The following is a 12,685-nucleotide window of genomic DNA, read 5'->3' as shown; positions in this document are numbered from 1 at the left end:
ACAAATATATATGACCGTTGTATAGCCGTTTGAGATTGGACAATACCGACGGAATTCCGACGGACTGCTTTACATCCGTCGGAATTCCGTCGGAAAGTCGTCGGAGGTCCGTAAGCAATTTCCTATAAATACAACCCCTCCTCATTCAACTCATTCACACTTCATTCTCTCTTTATTCTCTTTAGTCATAACAATTCCGTGAAAATCATGTCTTCAGAAGTTTATTATCGTTCGTGGATGGATAAACCTCATTTGGATCCGAACACCAATTTGCTTACGGAAGAATACGTTCAAGGGATTGGAGAATTCATGAGGCTTGTTCAACAGCAACCGGATGCAAAAAGTGGTATGTTAAGATGTCCCTGCTCTTCTTGCAATAATAATAAGGTTATAAAAGAATTTGATGTTTGGACTCATTTGTATATGAAAGGGTTTTCACGTAATTATAAAGTTTGGTACCTTCATGGGGAAACTGGTTATGAATATGGTAGTACTAGCGAACCTCAGCCTGTTAGTGAACCTCAACCTGATATTAGGTTAGAAGAATCTAGAACGGATATAGATTATGGTGTAGGTACTGAGCAGATGGTACATGATCATTATAGAGGGGAAGAACCAAACCCCGAATCTAGGAGATTTTTTGACATGTTGGATGCAGGAAAACAACCTTTGTATCAAAATTGTAGAGATGGTCATTCAGTCTTATCATCTGCAACTAGATTAATGGGTATTAAGACAGACTATAATTTGGCTGAAGAATGTATGGATGCGATTACTGATTTTGTCAAAGGTATTCTACCTGAGGATAACCTTGCACCGGGTTCATACTACGAGGTTCAGAAACTTGTTGCAGGTCTTCAACTACCGTATGAAGTGATAGATGTATGTATTGACAACTGCATGATCTACTGGAGAGCGGATGAGACACGGAATGTATGCAAATTTTGTGGGAAACCTCGTTATCAGGAGACGAGGGGAAGAGTTCCGATCCCATTCAAAAGAATGTGGTATTTGCCTTTGACGGAAAGATTGAAGAGGTTGTATCAGTGTGAGCGCACAGCAAAAGCAATGAGATGGCATGCAGAGCATTCCACAAATGGTGAGATTAGACATCCTTCAGATGCAAAGGCTTGGAAACATTTCCAGTCAACATATCCAGAATTCGCGGAAGAGAGAAGAAATGTTTATCTTGGATTATCTACTGATGGTTTCAGCCCATTTGGAAAGCATGGAAGGCAGTATTCTCTATGGCCAGTTATTGTGACACCGTACAACTTACGGCCGAGCTTGTGCATGCGACGAGAGTTTTTGTTTCTCTCAATTCTCGTCCCCGGGCCAGATCATCCTAAAAGATCACTAGATGTGTTTCTTCAACCACTAATATACGAGTTGCAACAACTATGGGCGCATGGTTTTGAGACATACGATGTTTCGCGCAAAGAAAACTTTCAGATGCGGGCAGTACTTATGTGGACAATAAGTGACTTTCCAGCATATGGTATGTTATCTGGATGGACAACACATGGGAAGCTATCATGTCCATATTGTCAAGATGACACAGATGCTTTCCAACTAAAGAACGGAAGGAAAACGTGTTGGTTTGACTGTCACAGACGATTTCTACCACCTGATCATCCATACCGCAGGAGTAAGACTTCGTTTACGAAGAACAAGCAGGTGTTTGATGGTCCACCTGAGGAAGTTAGTGGGAAAGATTTGTTGAAGCAGTTTAGGTATTTTGATGCAGAAAGGACGCCAGATGTAGGTGGACATGAAAACATTCGAGTCAATGCGGTTGGAGAGCTACATAACTGGCACAAAAAGAGTATTTTATGGGATCTGCCATATTGGGAGAGTCATCTATTGCGGCATAATTTAGATGTCATGCATATTGAGAAGAACTTCTTCGATAATCTGATGAACACAGTCCTTAACATCCAAGGTAAAACGAAGGATAATTTGAAGTCAAGGTTGGATTTAGTCGATATTTGTGATCGTTCTGAACTTCATGTTGATGAGAACGGTACGGCCCCTTTTCCCATTTATCGGCTGGATGGTGCTAGAAAAGAAGAGTTCTTTGATTGGATTACAGATAAAGTGAAATTTCCTGACGGATATGCATCAAATTTGGGGAACTGCGTTGATAGAAGCGAAAGAAAGTTTACTGGCTTGAAGAGTCATGATTGTCATGTAATTATGCAGCGCCTCCTTCCGTTTGCTTTTTCAGCATTATTGCCACGTAATGTTCATGAAGCAATTGCAGTTATATTATATTTTTAAAATTTAATTTATTTTTATATTTAACAATTATGCTTATAAAAACTTAATACTTACGAAAATTATGTCTTTTATCTATGTAGGGATTAGTGTTTTCTTCCGCGACTTATGCAGCAGAGTAGTGACTGAAGAGGGTATTAATAATTTGAAGACAAACGCACCAGTCAGCATGTGCAACCTTGAGAAGATATTTCCTCCATCATTCTTTGATGTAATGGAACATCTTGCTATTCATCTCGCAAGAGAATTGGAACTTGGTGGTCCTGTGCAGTACAGATGGATGTATATTTTTGAGCGTTATATGCATCCTCTGAAGAAGATGGTCAAAAATCAAAGCAGGGTGGAAGGATCTATAGTGGCACATGTGATCAATGAAGAAACTGCAATCTTTGCTGAAAATTATTTTCCACCAGAAGTGCATACAAAACACCGAAGACCTGCTCGGCATGATGATAGAGGGGAGAGAGCAACATATCATGTTACTGTCCCAAGCATGTTCAAGGAAATAGGACGACTTAGTGGAAAATTCACGAAGCGGAGACTTACGGACACTGAGCACGCTCATTTGCAAACATATTTGCTCACCAACTGTGAAGATGTTCTACAATATGAGAGGTAAAAATATTTATTCATTTATTGTTAGATTAATATTCAATAAATTTATTTCATATTGATAATATTTTTGTATATAGTGTATATATGGCGGAGTTGCGTATGACTCACAGGCATGCAACAGAAGATGAGCTTCGACAACTTAGAGATAACGGATTTTCTGCGTGGCTTCGTAGTTATGTGAGTCATATATCATATTACCCTATGCAAATGATTAGTTTAAATTTAATATATATAAACTAATTAACTTTTCAATCATATATGTTTTTAATTTATAGGTGAATGATTGTTTGGCCAGAGGTCTTGTGTTCGATGATTGGATACGCGAATTTGTGCAGGGACCAAACTATGTGGTCAAATCATATGCTAAATTTTGTACGCGAGGATATGCATTCACAAGGAAAGGTCATTCTAAGACAACATATGATGCTGGTGTTTCATCTTCTTCTAGTGACGATGTCTACTACGGCAACATAAAAGAAATATTGGAAATCCAATTTCCTGGAATGGTTGGATTGCGTTGTGTAGTATTCTATTGTGATTGGTATGACACCACCCCAGATAGAGGAGTGAAGATTGATGCGTTTGGTGTTACATCAGTTCATTCGCGGCGAAAACTTCAATATTATGATCCCTTCATTCTGGGTTCGCAAGCTGATCAGGTATGTCAATCTATTCATAAATTTTTTACAATTTTGTATACATATATATATATATGTAAATCATGTATAATAAAAATTTTAAAATTTTTTATAATTTTTTATAAGTTTCCACTAATAAACTATGTATAATAAAACATTTTTTTTTTAAAATATAAATATTTAACAACATTTTTCTTCATTTATAAATTTTTAACAACATTTTTCTATATTTATAATTTTTTTATAATTTTGTATACATATATATATATATGTAAATCATGTATAATAAAAATTTTAAAATTTTTTATAATTTTTTATAAGTTTCCACTAATAAATTATGTATAATAAAACGTTTTTTTTTAAAAAATATAAATATTTAACAACATTTTTCTTCATTTATAAATTTTTAACAACATTTTTTTATATTTATAAATTTTTAATAATTTTGTATACATATATATATATATATAAAAGGTTTAATAGTTTTTTTTAAAACGTTTATAAAACCTTTTGTAAATATATAAATGAAAACATTAAAATAGAAATGATTTGAGAATATGTTTGATGTATTAATTTTTTTTTTTAGGGCCGAGGATGAAGCCCGCCCCGCAGCCCGTCTTCGACGTAGTTCGGTGAGCAGTTCCCGTGCATCGGGATCGTCTCATGACTCGGTTCCCGCATATATTCCCGCTCCAGCTCCCTCTGCCCCTCACGCTGCCCCTCACGCTGCTGCTCAACAGGATCCGGGGGTCATGCCAGTTCATCTATTGGTTCAACAACCAGGTCGAGAGCATCTCCCGTTTCTCCAACCCAACCCACGACGAGGCCATAGCACTTGGTTAGTATTTTTTTTATTTGTACCGTTATATTTTTTCCTTTAATTAACTTGCTAACTTGTATTTTTTTTAACAGGTTCACCAAGTCGAAAAATGGCATTAGCCGGAGCATCAACCAGATGATGTACTCCATGCTCCGTTTTGGATATCCAAAGTGGAGTGTGATCCCTAACGACGAACGAGAGTTGTGGTTTCGTCAGTTTGCGGTATAGTAACTCTTCATTTTTTTAAAGTTTTTACATTTTTTTAAATATATTTACTTATTAAATTGTGTTTGTTTTGTAGCAAGAGTTCAACTGGCACTCCGATCTTACGGAAACAGTCCGTAAGAAATTCAACGAGAAGGCCATGGACTCTTACACAAAGCAGATAAACGCGTGGAAGAAAGTTTGGCAGAAAAACAAGAAGCCACGGTTCATCAACGGGACGGTGTGGGAGCAGTTGATAGGTCATTGGGAGAAGGAAGAAACTGCAGAGACGTCTTCTAGGAACTCCAGGAACCGGAAGAGCGATCGTGGCGGGAAAGGTATGTATGTGCACAACCTCGGCGCTTGCTCTATGTCTACTAAGGAGGATGAACTTGTAAGTTTTTTTATTATTATTTATCTTTATATTTTTTAAATAAATATTTTATATATTTCTTGGCTAATAATGGCGGTTTTTTTAGATCGAAGCAAATGACGGTAATCCCGTTGATCGTCTCCAACTCATTAAGGTGGCTCACACTAACAAGACGACGGGTCAAATTCAGGACCCCGTGATCAAAGGTGTAGTTGATTTGGTGGAAGCTGAAATAGTTGCCCAATCTCAGCCTCTCTCTGATGACGGCGAATCCACGGGAGCTTCAACCAACCTGTCTCTATTGCAAATAAATGAGATGGTTGAAAAGGTAATTTTTTTTATTAATATATTTTTTTATAATGTCGATTACTTACTTGTCCCTATTTACTTACTTTAAATATTTTTGTAGGCGGTTCCTAAAAGGAAAGGAGGCCGTTTAGTTGGGTTGGCCCGTCGTGCTTCTTCGTATCCGGCATCTTCTTCGCAAGCTCCGTATGCCGATCCCATGATTCTCGAGGAGCTACATGACAAAGATGAACGGATTGGGGCATTGGAGGAGCAGAACACCACTATCCTTTCGGAGAATGCCACTATCCGTTCGGAGAATGCCACTATCCTTGCTGAGTTGGCATCCCAGAAGAAGTTCAACACCGAGATTATGCAGAAGCTAGATCGTTTGATGTCTTCGAGTTCATCTTAGTTTATTTCGGCTTTTTAAAACTTTCGGAATGTTTTTTTTTTCTATTTCGGTTTGTATGAATTTTAAACTTTATGAATGTTTTTTTCCTATTTCGGTTTTTATGAATTTAAATTTTATAATATTATTAGTTTTAAATTTCTGATTTTTTAAATTTATTAATATCGAAAAATATATAAAAATGCAAAATTAATTTTTTTTAAAAAATGGGTATATACCGACGGACAGTGGTCGTCGGAATATACCGACGGACATATATCCGTCGGAATTTACCGATGAACCCCATTTCCGTCGGAATATACCGATGAACGACGTTCGTCGGTATATTCCGACGACCGTTGTCCGTCGGTAAATTCCGACGCCTAAAGTTCGTCGGAATACACCGAGGAACACTCTACGTCGGAATTGTCCGAGAAACGTTCTCCGTCGGTACGTAGTTTTTCCGATGAACTCTAGTCTCGTGTATCCGCATCGTAATATCGTCGGAAGTTCGTCAGAATGACGTTTCTCGGTATTCGTCAGAAAGTCGTCGGAAGTTCTGACGAAATTCCGACGAATTTTTTTTTCCGACGAAACGATACCGACGGACGGGTTCGTCGGAAATTCGTCGGAATCGGTCTATTCCGACGAATTTCCGACGATTTCCGCCATCAGAATCCCCCTGTTTTCTTGTAGTGGTGATGATACAGAAAAACAAGCACCACATTTCCTGATTTTTCTTGCAAGCAAGTTGGTTCACAAGAAGATGCTCGACAATCTTAGAAGACCAAGTGAACTTATTTTCTACGAACAGTATAATTACTCCGAGAGGAGAAGCACAAACAATGTCCTTCACAATTCTTCTCCAACATCATTTTTCACATCTTCAAGAAACTTTTCGTTTTACTATGGTGATTGATACTTTTCTTCGATTTCGGCTCACAACCAACCGAATACAACCGCAGCAGGAATCCTAAATCCACATTTGTTTGAATCGACATCCTGTATAAAAAATGAATAATAAGCTTAAATAAAGACTCTATCAATCAATTATCCAACCTTCAGTAAAGACTATGACAAGTTAATAAAACAACACTAACCAAAAAACAAAAAGCACAAAAAAACAGAGACTGGTTTCATTATTAGACGCGTTCGTTATTGAAAGATAATGAGAATAACATGAATAACATAAGTTTATGGAAGAGAAGAATAGTAATAATTATAATGGATAGAGGAAGATACGTCAAATTCGAATCCTTACTTACTTCGACAGAGTCGCACAATATCCAAAACTTTGTCTGCAACCTCACTTTGAAAATAAAGTCATATGACCGCGGAAAAAAGGTAAGATTGATACATCAAATTTCCTAATTTTAAAAAGATTACTCATAAATAAATTTGATTTTAATAAAGTAAATTAGGTAAGTAAATAATTACACATTATTATTTTTCGATTTTTTTGTAGCGACTAAATTTAAATCAAGTTTTAAAAGGGTAGTTTTGGGAATTATAAAATTAGTTAATGATTTATAGGTTACTAGACCCTGATCCGCGCGCCAGCACGGATTTGAATTTTCGGTTTTTGGTTATTTATTTAACTAAATAATATATTTGTAATATTTGATGTATTATATTGACAAAGTAAATAATTTTTTTGGCATCTTAAACCATCTATTTACGATGAATATTCGATATCATATAAAAAATAGAACAAATAGACGTAATTAGAGAATTGTAGACGATATATAAAAACAATGGTTATTAATGTAAAATATGAAGAAATATTATATTATGACTTAGTATGGCATAAAAGATTATAAATTAGTTATACACGTTTAAAGAAAATAAAATGATTTTTAAACTTCTATGAAAAATTTAACATATAAAAAAGGGCCATGAATTAGTCATCAAATTGTAAATAATTTCATAATTTTATTAATAATAAATTATTTGTAGTCTTTGTTTTTCGTCAAGATAATTATTAAATGTTCATAACATTAATATGTTAAAAGGCCATATTATGAAAATCCATGTTGTAACCATTTTTTTCCGGGAAATCTAACAAAACAAAATTACATTTAACTCTTCGTTTTGTTTAAGTTTGTGTCGGTAAAAGATTAAAAAAAATCTCTATCTTTTTTCAATGTTCAATTTGAATCTTATTATGCAGAAATCATACGCAAATATAGACAATTGGTTGGAATCTCTATATCTTTATATTCTTATAAATTTTAAATTTATTGTTTCCTCTTCTGCAAGCAAATCAATTACCGAAGTAATAGATCAATTGGTTGGAATCAAATCTATTCTTATAATTAGTGTAATTATGGTTACAGTTTCTATATATAATAGGTATATTAAAGATACGACATTGAAGATATTCTGTTTTGATTAATAGAAGATATTGGATTTTGAGTTTGTATTTATTGATTTGTTTTTTTATAAAGCTTAGAAAATCAATGGGATGATTGGTTGGTTGATACATCATATAAAGAAAACGAAAACTATAGGTGGTTTGAATATTGTACATCGATCGATGCATGATGTAATTTGACTATATAAAACTTGAACATGATCATTTCAAACTAAAGTATAGGTAGGTTATATGCATTGGTTATATTGTAATTAATATATTTTAAATATTACATAAGTCAAGTGATTCACGTTTTCGTAAAAATAAAATTCAAGTTCATTATTGGGCCGTACTCGTACGTAATAAGCTACGTTAAATATAATGTATTTTTAGGTTCATTTAATGACATTAAGTTTAAATTTGATTAAGAAAAACTCATTAATTTAACTGGAAAAGACAAGCATTAAAATATGTAGGTTTATTTAATGACATTAAGTTTAAATTTGATTAAGGAAAACTCATTAATTTAACTAGAAAAGACAAGCATTAAAATATGTAGTTTAATTTAATTCTCAGTGGCATGAAAGTGTAAATAAGATAAAAAACTTAGGGGTATTTTTTAGTGGGTACTTCTCTTTTAATAATAGAGATGTGAGTAATAACGAATTTGACGGGTTACTCTAGTTATTTCTTATAATATGTAGATTAGTTTGGGTAATTTTCTCAATAATAAATAATAATTTTGTAGAAAATCGTATATAAATATTTGATCCCTATTAAATCATAAATTAATAATCTATATGTATATTAATTTTATATAAGTGCAAACAAACCATTGCATTATTTTTATATTCATAATGAAATTATCTTTATATTTTCTTAATATTTCAATATATTTTGATGGTATTTGGTAAAACTATATCTAAACCATATTTAAATTCTAAGAAACATATTTATATATACTAAATAATATAATAAAATCCAGATTAAAAAATCGCATTCAAAATTTAGTTAATGTATTTACAGTAAAAAAAATATTTTGTAAAAATATATGTTAAGATGGAAAAATCTAACAAATAAATTTTTTTTGTAAATTAATAACTCTATAAATTAATAAAATGCTATAGTCCAAACATTATTAATTTGTAGATTTTTTACTGTATCTAGAAACTTTTTTTGCCAACTGTTTCATTTATATGAAATGCCAAGTAAGCATTACAACAGCCAATGACCCATTACACCATATTTTTATACCCCATTTCCCACTTTAAACAAAAACAATATTAAATAAATATTAAATACATGTAGGAAACTAAGGGCATCATGCAACAAGTGGACTCCGTACGGTGATAGTATCACCGGACACCTCATTGGATCTGCAATCATCAGCACCGACGTAAAGTCTTTCCGATGTAAACATCCTTCATCAGCAACTTGTCCTCCTCCGTGAGGTTCGAAAACCATATGCTCCATGTAACACCAACGAAGCTCCTTTCTTCAACCATTCCTGAAGATTGATTCTAAAATTGATGGGACATTAAGAACTGGATAAAACTCTTAACAGTTGAAGTTTAGAATTTTGCCAGGAGGCTTTTCACCTGAAAAGCCATCTACTAAAATCAAACCCAACTTAATCGAGTTGAATCAATACTCTATTCATCTTTCTCACAATTCACTTGACTCAAATCAGCGGCTCCTGTAAAACAGTAAGATTTACACTTTCTTGAAAGACGTATAGGCATAGTTAGACCAGCAAAAGAGTATCAATTTCATTTCATCTGGATTTAAAGAACCTCAAAAGGAGCTTGAGAGGGCAAGATCCAAACTCTTCGAAATTATTCAAACAAAACAAAACAGAATCGCCAAGCAAAGTAAGGATCCAACCGATCAAAAAAACGAAATTCTGATGTAAACTATGATCAGAAGATTAAACAAGAATTTCTCTCAAAACTTCTCCGTGAAAGATACAAGAGGGGGAAGAGAGAAGAGAGAAGAGAGAAACCCAACAAGGGTTTTCAAAACCTACTAGGTTCTATCTAAAAACTAATCTTCATTTTGATTAGTTTTCATATTTGGGTCATTTCATATTTTTATTTGATATTAATTTACAGAATATGTATGCTTAAAATATAAATTATAATTTGACAATTAATAACCATATTAGAATCATGCATAGTTAGAATATCGTGTACATATTATGTAATATTTTTGGGCGATTCTCTCGAATAGTACTTTTTAAGTTTTTGTCACAAAATAGCACTAATAAAAAAATGACCGCTGCGAGAAAAAAAATTATTTTGAAATTTTTAATATTTATTTTTATATTTCAAAATTTGAAACTCTATCCGCAAAACTCCACCCCTTAACTCTAAATTCTAAGTCTAGATTAGTTAACCCTAGGATAAATATGTAATTTTACCCTTTAATAAAACTTTTTTTAGTCATTTTTCTCATTAAAGACTATTTTTGTGACAAAAACTTAAAAATGCTATCCTATGGAATTTTCATTACTATTTCTATAGCTATTCAATATTTACCCTTTATATTTCTCTATTTTTCTTCCCATCTAATTTCATTTGATCTTATAATATTTGTACTAATATAATCACAAGCAATTGTATTAGAAAAACATAGACATCTTTATACATATGCCATAGTTTGAAAATTTTCAAACCGACATATATTTTTCAATAAACTAATAAAACAAAATTTAACAAGAAAATCAAGTTCTATTCTATATCAATTTCATAAAATAACACATTTTTATACATATGCTATAGTTTGAAAAAATTTCAAACCAACATTTATTTCTCAATAAACCAAAAAAACAATTAACAAGAAAATGAAGTTCTATCTATATTAATTTAATAGATTAACACATATTTATAATTTTTAATCAAATGATGATAAATAAATATTTTAAAGCAAAAATATGGTTAACTAACATCATACATAATATCATATGATTTTCAAGCATATATATTTTTGCACAAGATAAATATTCTTTTAAAAGATATTTTAATAAAAATATTTTATTTTATTTTATATTATATGGTCACTAAATATAGAACAGTACTCTCTCTCTCATGAAAAATTATCGTATCTATTTTTCCTATTATAGTTTATGATTATTTTCGGAGTGAGAGTCCATCCATGGCCCACTCCTCTGGAAATTAGTCAAAGCATTTCCATGAGTATGTGATACCTTCAAGGTTGAAAAAATACTAGATCGCATATATGTAATGGAAATCACTTGGGCTAGTTTCTCCTATCAACTTTTATATAATATATATATATATATTGGTTTTTAAGTTTTGGTAATCCAAGTCAAAATGGTTTATCTATTTAAGATATAAATTAAAATCGCAATAAGCTTATATAAATGTCTCTCTCTCTCTCTCAAATTTGCTATTATAGTTTATGGTTATCTTCGAAGAGAATGCTTAATTCTCTTTTTCTATTGTAGTACAAATATTTGAATTTAATAAAATTAAATTGTGTTCTAATACTTTTTGTTATATTTAGTGCAAATATGTTATTTATAGTATTATTTATAATTTCCACTTATCTTTCTTTTTGTAACAAGCTGAGTCTAGACACTGAGAGGAATCATCAGACTAATATTAGGGATCTACAATCAACAATTTTTTTAGCATTTAGATGATGCAAATGCTCTCCAATTGTTATATTTAGTGCAAATATGTTATTTATAGTATTATTTATAATTTCCACTTATCTTTCTTTTTGTAACAAGCTGAGTCTAGACACTGGGAGGAATCATCAGACTAATATTAGGGATCTACAATCAATAATTTTTTTAGCATTTAGATGATGCAAATGCTCTCCAAGTGTTCTCTGCTCAATGCTTTCATGTGACGCTTTTGGTAGATCATTTAAATTTAGAATATATAAAATAATTAAACAATTTAACAGAATTAACTTATTTTATATAATAATATCACAATATATAAAATCATTAAAATAATTTAATATAATTAACTGATTTTATATAATAGTATCACAAATTCTATTTATATCCAAACTATATAATTTTTAAAATATAAATTTAATTATTTTAAAAAAATTAAAATATTTAAATGAAGACTATTATTTTAAATATATATATATATATATATTGAAACAAAAAAAATTTAAATTTTAAAATTAAATTAATTTTTTTTTAAATAAAACTTTAAAAAAATTTAAATAATCTTTCTAATTTTTTTAATATAAAAATAAAATTTATTTTTCAAAAAAAGTATTTTACATTTAAAATATAATTAAATTAAATATAATTAATTATCGTTAATAAAAATATAAAAATTAATAAAATATATATTATAAATATAATATATCTATATTTTTCAGCAATAATCTAATTATATATCATATACTAATTTTATATGATAATTTTATATAAAAATCATTTTTTTTTGACGTCATAAGACTATTCTATTACTCAAATTTGAGGTGGTCTGAGTAACCAAACCGGAATAGAGCAACCAGTAAAATGTAACTCCCTATGAAAGAATCTAGCAGTCTTAAATAAAAAGTCTGAAATCTGATTGCGCGCTCGTGGAACATAAGTGATGTTGAAATCCGAGAAGCATATCTGTAGCGTCTCTATCCTCTCCAACTCCGTCGCAAAGCTTGGCCAAGCCTGAGGTGCCTTTATCATTGCAATCAACTCTTTGCAGTCTGTCCCGAAGCTTTGGCATGTTGAATGTTG

At 31.6% G+C, this 12,685-nt stretch overlaps 1 long non-coding RNA gene across 1 annotated transcript; it reads right to left on the bottom strand.

Annotated features, from left to right (window-relative positions):
* Nucleotides 1–9,196: 9,196 nt before the first annotated feature.
* On the bottom strand, nt 9,197–10,209 carry LOC111208478. Its single transcript, XR_007327668.1, has 2 exons — nt 9,555–10,209; nt 9,197–9,476 (listed from the first exon to the last, which is right to left on the bottom strand). It is a non-coding gene; the product is annotated as an uncharacterized LOC111208478 (long non-coding RNA).
* Between the last annotated feature and the right edge of the window lie 2,476 nt (nt 10,210–12,685).

This window comes from Brassica napus, chromosome C8, assembly GCF_020379485.1.
Source record: "Brassica napus cultivar Da-Ae chromosome C8, Da-Ae, whole genome shotgun sequence".
Taxonomy (NCBI): domain Eukaryota; kingdom Viridiplantae; phylum Streptophyta; class Magnoliopsida; order Brassicales; family Brassicaceae; genus Brassica; species Brassica napus.
This window is presented reverse-complemented; position numbering and strand designations above follow the sequence as displayed.